This window comes from Hibiscus syriacus, unplaced genomic scaffold, assembly GCF_006381635.1.
Source record: "Hibiscus syriacus cultivar Baekdansim isolate YM2019G1 unplaced genomic scaffold, ASM638163v2 tig00000764_pilon, whole genome shotgun sequence".
NCBI classification, from domain to species: domain Eukaryota; kingdom Viridiplantae; phylum Streptophyta; class Magnoliopsida; order Malvales; family Malvaceae; genus Hibiscus; species Hibiscus syriacus.
In genome coordinates, this window is record NW_024061820.1 from 275,653 (window position 1) to 289,925 (window position 14,273).

The 14,273-nt window shown below is 35.4% G+C and overlaps 1 pseudogene; it reads right to left on the reverse strand.

The window, feature by feature from the left end:
- Positions 1-6,781: 6,781 nt before the first annotated feature.
- Positions 6,782-11,325, reverse strand: LOC120215250 (annotated as a pseudogene).
- Positions 11,326-14,273: the final 2,948 nt, after the last annotated feature.

The following is a 14,273-nucleotide window of genomic DNA, read 5'->3' on the forward strand; positions in this document are numbered from 1 at the left end:
TTTTCAACAAAGAATATAAAAATGGTTTACTTCATAGCCAATTTGCAAGGTGTGAGTTTAAAATCAATTTCCCACTAAACTCTTTGCATTTCAATTGAAACCAAAGGCTATTTTTTTCCAACACACACGTTGAAATATTCTTACAAGAAATATACCCACTACCTCCATTTTTTATGCAAAACGACAACAAAAGAAAACGTTTTAAGATGATTTCAGATCATTCATAAAAAATAAAAACAATTTCACTTTGTCCGCAACAAATGAAACAAGAAACATATACATTCTTTGATTGCATCATTGTTTCTGGTAGTTTGATTTATAATCGGCTGTTACCATATAAGCGTTAAAATTCGAATTTAATAGTATTATCTTTACAAGAATAATTTAAGTTCTAAATTATTTTTAATTTTTTTAAAGTTATCATATGGAATAAAATATTGGTACTATTATAATTGATATATTAGCAAAACTTGCAAACTACGTTGTTAACTCTCACTGGTAAATTCTTTTTTTAATCGTGATATTAATTATTGTAGAAAAGACGAAGAAGATTTCAAAGGAGTGGTCTGTAAAAAAATCCAAACGCCGGATTACAAATAAAAAAAATGGATTTGTTATGGTTAGGTTTGTCTATTGTGAATTTTTGATGCTGGGAGAAGAAAAAGAAAGGAAAAACTATAGAAATTGTAATGTATATAGTTTGGACCGTTTCATTTATTTCAATATTGTATAGAACATAAATTGAAATTTTTGGAGGGTCCATTTTACGTGCATCACTCGAGAAGTGAATGGCCTCACAGATGCTTTAGCTCAGCTAGGCTAAGTGGATTCATTGTAACCAAAGAAATAGAAATAAAAAAATTGAATGAAAGCCGGTAACTGTACAACTACAGAACAAAAAATAAAAATAAAAATTATGCAAACTTATTTTTCGCATGGCTCGTTAGATAAGCATTCAGTTGTCAAAGGTGTGTACATATTAAAATGCTAATGTCAATTTTTTAAAATCTTTTATTTTAAGAGATTATTATCAAATTTTATCTTAAGGTATATCATTCTTTTTTATATTGATTTTTCTTTTTTATAAAATAAAAAAAAACAAGGCCGCATTGGCTTAGTAATAAGCTGAAAGTTAAAAAAATGTGGGAGACTCATGATTCAAATTAAGACCATCTAAATTTACTCTGGGCGCACGTTAGCAGGACTAACGAAACCTGGTTTTCCTGTCGTGTCGCATTCGAGGCTGGCTCAGCAAAATGGAAATCTTCACTTGTGGGTCAGTTCTTAGGGACTGCTCCAAATTTTACCACTCTGCAAAGAATCATCGAGAATCTATGGAATTAACCTTCGAAAGAGGTTAGGGTTCAGGTAAGTCTCGCTGGAAACAACCTGTATATTTTCACTTTCAATTCTGATTCTGCTCGATACTGGGTTCTTGAAAATGGCGTATGGCATATACTTAATAAACCTCTAATTCTTAGAAAGTGAGAACCCAATTTACAAAGACTTGATTTCGATTTATCTCGTCTGCCTATCTGGGTTCATTTGTTTAATGTTCCTCTATAACTATTTTCTAGAGAAGGACTTAGCTACATAGCAAATGCTATAGGAGTTCCATTAACAATAGACTCATATACTGCTTCTAAATCTAGGCTTCAATTTGCTAAGGTCTGCATTGAAATAGGTGCTAAGGAGAAAATTCCTGAACCTGTAGAAGTAGTTCTTACCAATGGTCTTTCCACTACAATATATGTTGAAGTACCTTAGTACCCTTCTAGATGTAACAAATGCGAAACTTTTGGCCATTCTGACAAAGACTGCTTAGGTAAAACTTCAACAGCTCCCCAAACTTCAAAAATCTGGAGAAAGATGACTATCTTAAAAGATATCTCTGATTAAAAAATTATTGAAGGCATAGAAGCTCAACAGGACACTCTGCCAGAATCTTCTTCCTCAAAGGCTAATTCTGATCCCAAAGACTTAGATCCAGGAATAGAAATAGAAACAATTCCTCCATCCCACTCGGATCAGTCCTCTAAAGGTGAACCTTCTGTTAACCAAACCTACCTTAAAAGTGATGAAAGTATCAAGGACCAGACATCTCCCTGTGATGAATCAAATAACGGTGATCAATCTGCTCTATCCCAAGTAGCTAATAACAAAGAGAATGAGACTCATTCTTTCCCTAAATGAGGCAGAGGCAGACCTCTTAAGGTTAAATCTAAAGCTGTGTTGAGAGGCTCAGATAACAGATTTGAAATTCTTACCACAATTGATGAGAACTCCTCATCATCTGAGGGACAAGTAAGAAAGCCAAGGCATGCTGCTTCTGGAGTTGCTAAATTGATCAAAGAACGCTAAATTGATCAAAGAACTTAAGTCAAAAAAGAAAGAGCAAATTTCTAAGTTCACTAGTACCTCAGATAGAGTTATAAAGGGTTCAAACTCCTCCCTCCCTCAATGATAATTTGCTTCTGAAATATCAGAGGATTTAATAATCCTCAAAAACAGAAAAAAAGTCCTTAACATAGCTAATCTTTATAATGTATATGTCTTATGCTTGCTGAAAACCCGTGTTAAAGCTGAGAACTCTGAGAAAATTTTAAATACTATCTTTGGGAATTGGAATGCCTTTACCAACTATGACTATGCTTCCAATGGAAGAATATGGCTTCTTTGGAAGAAATGAATTGATTTATCATTATGTTACTCTTCTGCTCAAAGTATCTCTGTAAAGTGTTCTTTTAATGACTCTCATTTCATAATCACTACTATCTATGGCAGTAATTGTGGTTCTACTGGAAGACTTCTTTGGAAGACTCTTAGAGATCTTGATCCTATGGTTTGACTCTCTTTCTTGGATCCTGGGAGGGGATTTCAATATCTATCTTGACTCTAAAGAAAGTTCAGACTTTGATCTCCAAGGTCCTTATCTCTCTTCTGATATTATTGATTTCCAAAATGTAATCCAATATCTTTTCTTACAAGATCATCCTTTTTTTGGCCCAACCTTTACTTGGAGAAACAAGCAAAAAGAATCTTATCTAGCAAGGAAACTTGATAGAGTTATGATCAATTCTCCTTGGGCTACTACTTTTCATAAATCATTTGTTGAATTCACTACCCCTGGGCCTTCTGACCACTGTATGGGTCTTGTATGGATTAACAAAGAGACTCAAACCAGCAAAACCAAACCTTTTAAAATTTTCAACTTCTGGTCCAATCACTCAAACTTTCTTAAAGTTGTTCATCATTCTTGGCAGTAGCCCTCCCATGGTAACCCTATGCAAAAATTGTTCTCTAAACTTAAACGCCTAAAGCCTTGCCTGCAGAGTTTAAACAAAGACCACTATAGTAACATTTCTGCTAGGGTAAGACTAAAGAAAGCAGAGTTGGAACAAATTCAAATAGAAACTCTTAATGGCACAATCTCTATGGAAAAAGAATTGATAGCTCAATAGGAGATGATTGCTTTAGAGGAAACTGAGCACATGTTTCTTAAGCAGAAAGCAAAAATCCAGTGGATTAAAGAATGAGACAAATTCTCTAAACTTTTCCATTCTGTCATTGCTTCAAAAAACAAAAGAGATAATATCAGAGTTCTAGTCAACAATGAAGGAAAAAAGGCTAGAGTCTTATGATGCAATGACTTCAGAAATCATTGATTTTTTTAAGCTTCAATTAGGTACTTCTGATCCTAAAGTTCTTAATACTGATCATTCTTATCTGAAAAACCTACTTCAAGCCAACTTACCTAGTGAGGTTGCCTCTGACTTAACTAAAAATGTCACCACTGAAGAGATCAAAGAGGCTTTATTTAGCCAAGGGAATGACAAAGCATCAGGCCCTGATGGCTTCACCCCTCTGTTTTTCAAAAAAATCTTGATCTGTGGTAAGTGAAGATGTTACTAATGCTGTCAAATATTTTTTCCAAGAGGCTAACATAATTCCTGCTTTCAATTCCATTATTATAGCCTTGATTCCAAAAATTCATAACCCTAGCAAAGTCAAGGACTATAGACCTATCTCTTGTTGCTCTGTGGTGTACAAAACTGTCACAAAAATTCTTGTCAAAAGATTGACTTTATTGCTGCCTGAACTTATATCTCTAAACCAAACAGCTTTTGTGAAAGGTAGATCTATAATTGACAACGCTCTCCTTGATCAAGAATTGGTGAAAGGCTATGGAAGAAAAAAAAATTTCCAATGTGTGCCCTCAAAATTGACCTTAAAAAAGCCTTTGATTCTCTTCACTAGGATTTCATATCTTCTGTTTATATGCAATAGGACTGCCTCTCACTTTCATAAGGTGGATTGAAGCTTGTTTCAGAGAAGCCAGATACTCCATTTCCTTTAATGGAATTTGATAGGCTACTTTAAGGGTCAAAGAGGTATAAGACAAGGTGATCCCTTATCACCAATTTTATTTGTGTTTGCAATGAATATTGTTTCAAAATTATTCAACATTGCTGCTGCCAGAGGAATCTTTGGGTACCGCCCTAAGTGCAAAAAAAATAGTATTACTCATTTATTTTTTGCAGACGATCTTTTAATTTTTTGCAAAGGAAATCTAGAATCAATTGTTGGAGTCGTGATTGTACTTAATCATTTCTATGATTTGTCTGGCCTTAAGCTTAATGTTAGCAAGACTGAATTGTATTCTGCTAGTATCTCTTCTAGAAATTTGAAAACATTAAATCTGCTATAGGTTTCAATCAAGGTTTTCTACCTGTTAGATATCTTGGTGTTCCTCTTTTCACAAGAAAGTTAACAGAAAAGGATTGTCTGCCTCTTATTGACTACATCAAATATAGGCTTCATCATTGGTCTGGAAAATTCTTAAGTTATGTTGGAAGACTAGAGCTTATTAAAACTGTTTTATACAGTGTAGCTAACTTCTGGTGTAGGTAATTTATACTTCCACATAAAGTTATTAAACGACTTGACCAACTCTGCTCAAGATTTCTTTGGAAAGGATCGGATAAGGATGCTACAGGTGCAAAAATCAGTTGGGAAAAAATATGTTGTCCCAAATCTGAATGAGGTCTCGGCTTAAAAGATATCAGATCATGGAATAAAACTTGCATGGTTCATCTCATTCAAAAAATATTGGCTGGTGAAGGATCATTATGGGTAGCACGGATTCACTGCTATGTGATTAAAAGCAGTAACTTCAGTGACATCAGTGAATGTTCTTCTTATAGCTGGTGTATCAGAAAACTTATTAAGTTAAGGAGTGAAGTCCTCCCTATCCTTAGCGCTGGAATATCGAAGACCAAAGAACTATGAGAGGAAATGAGAGTTCACAGAACCAAGGTTTCATGGCACAAAGTTATATGGTTTCCACTTCACATTCCTAAGCTAAGTATTATTTCTTGGATGGCTATTCTGGACCGTCTACCTACTAGGGACATGCTTTCTAGAATGGGAATTGTATCTGATGGTTTATGTATCTTATGCAACGATTCGCTCGAAACAAGAAATCATCTGTTCGTTGACTGTACCTTTGCCACTTCACTGTGGAACTCTATCATGAGTCATTCTAACATGCGCAACATGCATAGTACATGGGAATCAAGGATCGAATGGGCTTTTCTAGAATGGAAGGGTAAATCTCTTCTTTCCACCATTCTGAAACTAGCTTGGACCGCTTACATCTACTCGATCTGGGAGGAAAGGAATAGAAGAATTTTCAGAAGAGATTCAAGATCATCTGATCAAGTCCTAAAGACCATAAAAGACCTTGTTTGAATCAAACTCAATGACAGAAACTTTAATAGAATAGACAATGTTAATATTAATCTATGTAATTATTGGGGTATAGACTAAACTTTGTTGTAAGTAGCTGTTAATACTCCCAATTGGGATGTTTGTTGTTGAACTTTCTTCATTAGATAATAAAAATCTGCTTATCCAAAAAAAAATAAGCTGAAAGTTCGAAAAATATTAAGATTTTAAATCTAAATTTTATTGTGTAATTTTTTATGAGTTACTTTGATTTAATTTATTATAAATTAAAATATATGATTTGTGAAATATATTTTAAAAAATAAATTATATTTTTTATTATTTAATTTTGATTATATTCTTATTTTGATTTTTAAATTTCAAAAAATAATTTATTCACTTAAAATTTTAATTATTTTTTAATCACTTGAGAGTTAAATTATAAATAACGAGAGCAGAACCACGTAACAGGTAAAAGTCTTTTTTTTCTTCATTTCATTATCTTTTCAATAATTTTAACACTAGAGTTTCATTTTTATCTCATGTCATCATTTTTGATATTTTTTATGACCAGTACTCCACATATTGATAAATATCTCATTATCTCTTATCACTCTATTAATTTTGACTTTATTAAAATCTCTATAAAACCAATAACCATCGATCCAAAACTTACAGAAACAATTCCAATCTATAATCTTTATCGTCCAATAATCATGAAATATTATTCATCTAATTGTTAGAATTTAGTAGAGATGGTTCATAGAAACTGAATTTAGCCCATCATTTTTGACCCTGTAAATCTGGCAAGTTAAAAAATAGGAAGCAGAAGACATCTCCTATGTTCTGCCTTTGAAATTATAGAGGATAAAAGTTCCACCTACATGGTAAATTGGTGCTCAAGGATACTGAACATCGACGCATACTCGACACGGATATTTTTCAAATTATTTACAACCTTTTACTTTATCTTTGGAGGCAACGTTCTCTGCTCCACCAAAATGTTTAATATCAGGAACTATGAGATAAAATGTTAAGAAACATAGGGCTGAATGTACATGAGGTCATAAAAGAATGGTTAACCCACCATCTACAATGAAATTTTATTCCTTCCTACTAACCCTGTCCGAATGATATTTACCATACGAATTCCGGACCAGTGCTAGAACTTAACAACCAGAAAATCAATTTGAGACATGAATTCCAACTTATGAAAGTAAAGAACAGATAAATTGGGGGGGGGGGGGGTTAGTAGTTAAACTACACAGTTAAAACCCCTTTTGTTTACCTTTTTCTAACACGATTACCGAGAGATCTTCGTAAACTGATTTCATATCGGGCCTTTCTTGTGCCGGTAGGATGCATTTCAGAGCAACCTGTAGCATGGCATCGAGCGTTCTTTGTGTATATTCGATGTTAACCCTTTCCAATATCAAAGGATCAAAGCAGTCACCAGCACGGTTTTTCAATGCTAACAAACTCACCCAGTCCGTTAGATCAACCATACCTGTGCTCCCTGAAACTCTCTCTCCCGAACTTTTTCCTGTTAGAAGCTCCATCAATATGACCCCAAAGGCATAGACATCGCTTTTTAAGGAAGGGCATGGTTTACTCGAGCTAGCAAACTCAGGGGGGCGATAGCCGAGAGCACCTGCATTCAGAACTTGTTCAGCTGTGCCTGCTGATGTCAGTATCCGATGGAGACTGTAATCAGTGAGGCGTGCAGTAAAATTTGGAGTTTCCAATAAAATGTTTGTCGACTTGAGATTGCCATGGGGTATTGCTCTCTCGTTGTGTAGGTAGTTCAGACATCGAGCCACATCTATAGCGACCCTAAGCCGTTCATCCAGAGACAAGGGCGGCAGTTTTCTTGGCTTTGTCTCTGCAGAAGAATTCAAGATTAATGGCTTATGTAACGGTATTCTAGCATAGAATTCAATCTAAAGGATCAAATGATCTTTCCTTGAACAAAATCTACAATCACAAATGATCAGAAAAGTCTATAATCACACACTGAAAAAAAATCTTACCTTGAAGATAGAATGCTAAACATCGTGCATTTATGTAATTCGATATGATCAACTTCTCGTGCTCCTTGGGACCCCAATAATAACCCTGAAGAGAAACTAAATTTGGGTGTTTGATGTACCCAAGTTTCTTCACTTCCCTCGCGAATTCCTTTTTACCTTTTGTTATCCCTTCCTTCAACCATTTGATAGCCAATACAGCACCAGAGTCTAGTGTAGCTTTATACAATGTCCCATGGCAACTCCTTCCAATAATTTCAGCTGGAGCACGTGAAAGTTCGTCTGCAGTCAATGCCAGAGATCCATCAAAGAGATGCAGATTCCCAGCTAGTTTATCAGGAGAATGAACTTTTATTGCACTCGAACCCTCGAATGGAAATTGGTCTTTTGAAGGAGATGCGTTTGAAGATGACAAGATAGACAAGGGTGAAGCCAATCCTTCATCTCTTCTCGTGGACTCGAGGTGACCGAGATATTTAGGGTCATTTAAGACGAATGAACTGTTTCCATGATCATATGAAGAACCCTTTTTGGTTGATGACAAAAGCTGTTGAAGGAAACTAAATGAAGACGATGATGAATCCTTGCTTCTGAAAGGTGCTGATGTATGAGAATGGGAATACTCTCCTTGAGGTACGGTTTCTTTGCCGTTGTTTCCTTTCAAATCCTCTATCGTAGTTTCCTGCCAGTTGCTCCTATAATAAATCATTACACACACTAGAGCTATTACAGCAGCAGCACCAACCAAACCTACAATCAAGGCAATTCTGGTGACGGGATTCAGATGAGATCTGTGAGTATTCAAATTCAGGTTGGAAGAACCTTTTGGTGACGGTGAAAAGGAACCAAATTTCAATAAAGAGTTTCCAGGATGGAACGATGAATCGGGAAATCCCCTCAAGTTATCAGGTACAGCACCAGAGAAATTATTAAAAGACACATTGAATCCTTTCAGTTCATCAGGAAGATTATCAGGGATGCTGCCCTCGAGTTTGTTGATGGATAGGTTAATAACCTCCAAGCTATGGAACTTGGCTATTTCTGGGGGTAAACTGCCTGTTAACGAGTTATTAGACAGATCAAGAGTCATCAGGCTCAAATTTTCGGCAGAACTTACCAAAGGCATGTTCTTTATTTCCTGAAGAGGTATCGAACCAGTAAAGTTATTGCCTGAGAGATTGAGATCAGTCAATTTAGTTGACATGAAGAAACTCGGAAGGAGAGATCCATTAAGGCGGTTGAGGCTAAGATCAACGACCTTTAATTCTGGGTATGTACCTAAAATTTCAGGGAGAACACCCTGCAATGTGTTGTTTGATACTTTGAATGTATTCAGCCTTAAAAACTGAGAAGTTTGGTTGGCAAGGTCCCGGTCAGTGAGTTTGAACTCAATTCAATAACTTCCACATAATTCCCCCAATCTCGGATTCTAGACAAGTCCCCTGAGAGCATGTTATTACTGAGGTCTATGACAGCACAATGACCTATCCTATAGGGCAAGGACCCCGAGAGTCTGTTTGATGATATGTTGAGCTTCCTTAGAGTTGACGAGGTCATACTTCCTACTGGCCCTGCCATGGATGTGAATTCATGTAGAAAAAAATATTAAAAAAAGGGTGAAAATATAATACACTGAACCAAAAGTAATTGGCATACGGAACCTAGAAGAACTGACTTTGAATTACACATCCTACATCGATAGGAAGGAACTACTAACTGGACATACCATACATGTGAAATAATTTTGGATAAGGGAAACGATGTAAAAGGAAAACATCCAAGATTGCTTAACAGCATATTTTAAACTATTAGATAAATAATTTTGGACATACATACGCTTATTGTCATGTTGAAGAGCTACCATGTTACTCTCACGATCCAAGACAAACTTGTTTTCGGTTTTGGGAAGCCAGAAAAAGAAAACATATTTTCTACCTCGTTTTAGTTTAAGAATGTGCACATAGCACAATACACATTGACGGATACAATTGCTCACTGAAGTTATGGAATAAAGAGAAAATAAACTAACATGACATAGGCTGTTAAAAAGGGAATACCTTCAAGTTGATTAAGGCTGAGATCAAGTTCGGATAAGATCATGGAGCTTTCTTGCAAAAGAGCTTCCGGTAGTGATCCTGACAACTGGTTGTTCGCCAACCAAAGAATCCTCAAAGAGACTATAAAATTGAAAGAAGGTATAGTTCCCACTAATTGATTATTACTAGCATCCAAAACTTCTAAACTGTCGAAATATGGCATTCCATCATGAGCAAAGAGCTCTCCACCCACCAAATTCCGACTTATATTTAAATACCGAATGGAAGAAAAAAAACTGGAGCTTCCAAGTCCCAAGTCCAGTGAACCAGATAACTGATTGCTGCTCAAGTCCACATGCACCGCACTTTCCAATTGGGATAAAAGATTCATGATATCCCCAGAGAAGCCATTAGATCTAAAATCTAAATATTTCAACCTCTTAAGGTAGCTAAACCCAGAGGGAAATGTGCCTTCAAAAATATTTGAAGAAAGATTCAGCAGAACCAAATCTTTTAAATGGGCAATACCTGATGGTATAACCCCATGAAAGGCATTAACCGAGAGGTCCAAAAACTCGAGAGACTGAATCAATCCGATGTTCAAGATGGTTCCCATCAACTGGTTGTTTGAAATGGATAAATTACTAAGCAACTTAAGACCAACAATGACAGGGATACTGAAGTTTCCAACCAAACCCAAGTCATTTAGAGTGATTGAAGTCACACGACCTTCATTACAGGTGATGCCAAACCAATTCTTGGGACACCCATCAGATGCCAAGGACTTAGAGTCCCATGAATCAAAAACTTTACCAGAAGGGTCTTTCTCTATGCCTTTCTTGAGCTCTAAAAGTGCTTCAAAATCAGATTGTGCTAATGCAGTCACTACTAGGAACAATAAATATACAAAATTGAATCTCTGCATTCCTTCAAACAAAGTCCCCAAGCTCCTACCTCCACAAATCTCAGTGAATATAACAGAATGGAACAAGAGCAATAGAGCGCTTCTACAGCAAGTTGCAATCCTGGAATGAGCTTAAAGACTACGCATGAATGTAGTTTACTGAAAGAATTCGACTACATTAAATTAACAATGGGATACTCACAAAAGCCAAAGATGCTCCCTTTTGAAACTAATCTAAGGGGATAATGAATGAACTTCCAAACCCATGTCCATTGAAATAAACTGAAACCCAAACCAAGTGAAACAAGCTCAAAAGCGCCAGAAATATCATAAAAAGACTTACATCACACAAAGGAGATGATCCCGAGGGTGAGAAGCGAAAAGATAATGTTTGGCAACAGGGGAAGAAGAGACAAACCGTGGAAAAGGGGTAGCTAAAAGCCTAAAAGTAAGAATCTTGAACCTTAAGTGACTTGGGAAGTTGCAAAGAAAGTTCACCAAATTGTAGTAAGATGGGAAGTTATATCAAGGAAAGAGAAGGTAGAAGATGCAGGGAAAGACCAGAGATCTAGGCAAGAAAAGCCATGTAAAAGAGTAAGATAAGGGAGGTGAGAGAAGGGAGAGAGTTTGCGTGGGCCGTGGGGGGATCGAAATGTATTAGGTGGTCTGGTTTTTAATGTGGTCGTAAATTGCACACACATTTAATGAACACTAAAGCAGAACAATGATTTGTGCTTCTGGGTGTTGTTGAGTCTTAAAACCATATAATTAATAAATTGAATTTCTTTTATCATAAATTTAGTGAAATAAAGCAATATGCAATGAATTGATGAACTAATAGCCGGTCGAGTTGGTGCTGCCTTGTTTGGTTTTGACCTTAGAAAGTTTTTTGATTAAACCACACTTTTGATTTGTTTTTTAATGTAGGTGAAATATTTTACTACTAGCTTAGCTTTCACCAAAGAATCTTCCATTTAAATTTTGATCCACCATTAATGATCCATATTTTTTTTCCTGATTCCATCCATTAATTTACCAAAAACCCGTTCAAGTTTATCCAAAAACCGAATCACTTTAAAGAAATTTAAGGCCCATATAATGAACTGATATGAACCTAACACAACTATAGAAGAGTTGATATAAAACCAAATATTTTATTATTGCAGTCGTAAATGTCCAAGTCCAATCTGCGCAAAAACAAGTAGAAAATGGCCAAAAAAGCTAGGAAACATAAAAAAAAGGCCATGTTATAAGACAAACAAACTTCACACCTTAATTACTTAGATACCTAGCTGCTGAACTTCAAGACAAAAGTGATGGCAGAAGAAACCGTGTCCCATCCTTGGCTACTTAGATGTATCTGATTTATTCAATAGCTTAGAGATAACATAGATAATTTGAGAACCAGTGGCCAAGCTTAGGGACCAAATTCCCTTCCCCGGCCTTGACAAAAAATCAATGAGGGTAAAAAAAGAATGAAGACAATTCATTGTATCTGCAGATAATTCAATTCAGATAAGCATTTTAATGGCTGTTTATAAGATTGACCTGTGTAAGTAATCAATTAAGAACAAAACAACATCGACCATTGCTGGCAAAGTGACCATACTATAAACACAGACAAGACTGGCTAGCAAGAAGAAAACAATCTTGTAATCCACTTAAGGCAAAATGATGGTTTAAATTGGATGATGCCATCCTTAACCAAAAACATATGCTTGCAGGATGTTGCAGCCCTCAAAGACCAATGATTTTCCTGTGCACGTGATGTCCATGCAAACCTTCGTCTCAATCCCCACCAAGCATAGAACTGAAACCACGAGAACTTTGTCGTATCGCTAGGGTGTTCATTTTTCGGTTTTAACCGAAATAACCGACTGAACCGAATTAGTTCGGTTAATTCGGTCGGCCACCGAATTAGTTCGATTAGGGAACGATTAATAAATTTTTTTGAATTCGGTTAACGTTTAATTCGGTTCGAAATCGGTTAATTAACCGAAATTAAATTTTAAATATTATATATATTATAACATATGAGCTCATCCCAAACCATTTAAAACTCAATTAATAATTTAAATCCAATAACTTTTAAACCTAAATCAATATTAATTAATTAAAAATCCATATATAATTTTTATTTTATAATTATATATTATTTAAATTAATTGTAAACTGTTTTTTTAATTAAAAAATATTCAATTTTTATATAAATAAAAAAAAATTAAAAAAATTATGTTAATTCGAAAATTAACCGAATTAACCGAAATTTATTCGGTTTGATTAATATTTTCAAAAAGAGTTCAGTTCAATTAACGGTTAAAAAAATCGATTAATTCGATTCGGTCGGCCACCGTTTTAACCTATTGTACACCCCTACGTATCGCTCCACCCAATGGAATTTGAGCTGGCTAGCACCATAGAAGGATAAAGCCACCAGGGAGGTCATCACTGCTATGGTGCCGCAAAGGCAACGTCAACATAAGTTAGCCATGTGAGTAAAGCCTGGCTCATAGGCTTATAGCAGACCATGCCATCTATACATTATCTTGTCTGATTAACCAGAACATAAGTATACCCGTAGATTATTGACATTCAATATATCTCGGATGAAACACAGACAAGGGCCAGGTAATTCTTACATGCACGTAGAACACTTTTCTTTATTTGACCCAACTTAAATCAACTCCTCCTAATATTAAAATCTTATAAAAAGAACGCTATAGTAAACAAATAATGTCAAGAATTTCAATGTAGATTATATAGGTTGAAGCTAGAGTCAGTTATAGAAAATTATTGCAGATAGAGTTAAGTATAATGTGAACATCTCAGGTCCAAGAAAAATGGTGGATGCTACTGAAAAATTCAAAAATCATGCAAACTGTTTTTTTTCCTAAAAAAGACAAAGTAACTGGTTCTAGATATCTTCCGCAAATTCTTTAAATAGCACAGATCAGCCACCCCGTGCCCTTATGTATTCTAAATTTCTGCTACACATACATATCAATAGGATCAAAACTATCTCTCGTTTGCTAATTTGCCTTGGAAAATATTAAAATTAATATGCATGATGAAGACATACATCAAAATTAATTTGACGGTACTAACACCAGTCTATGTATACCTGAATAGCAGCACTATGATGGCAAATACCATCATGGAAGACGAATTTTCAACGGCTAGAAACACAGGTAGAGTGGTTGCACAAGGAGACAACGCCACCTACGGCCATTTTCTCCATGGGTTGGTTATGAGAATGACTATGTCCACCCTTACCAGACAAAAACAACAATATATAGCTAACGCCAATAATTATGAGCAAAAGTGAAGCAAGTTTATGCACTGTTTCTTCACCAACAATTGTGTTCGCCATAGTTATGGCTGCTATACCTAGAATCGAAGTGGATATTACATGCAAAACTGTTCCAAATGCGGCTGCGCATAGACAATAATACAAAGATAAAGAAGAACGATCAACCAAGAGTTTAAACATTTAATAGCATTTGGTTTCCTTATGTTTAAACTATCTGCAACAAAATCTCTTATTTTTGCTAAAATTATAGAAACCCAAAAAGCAAATCA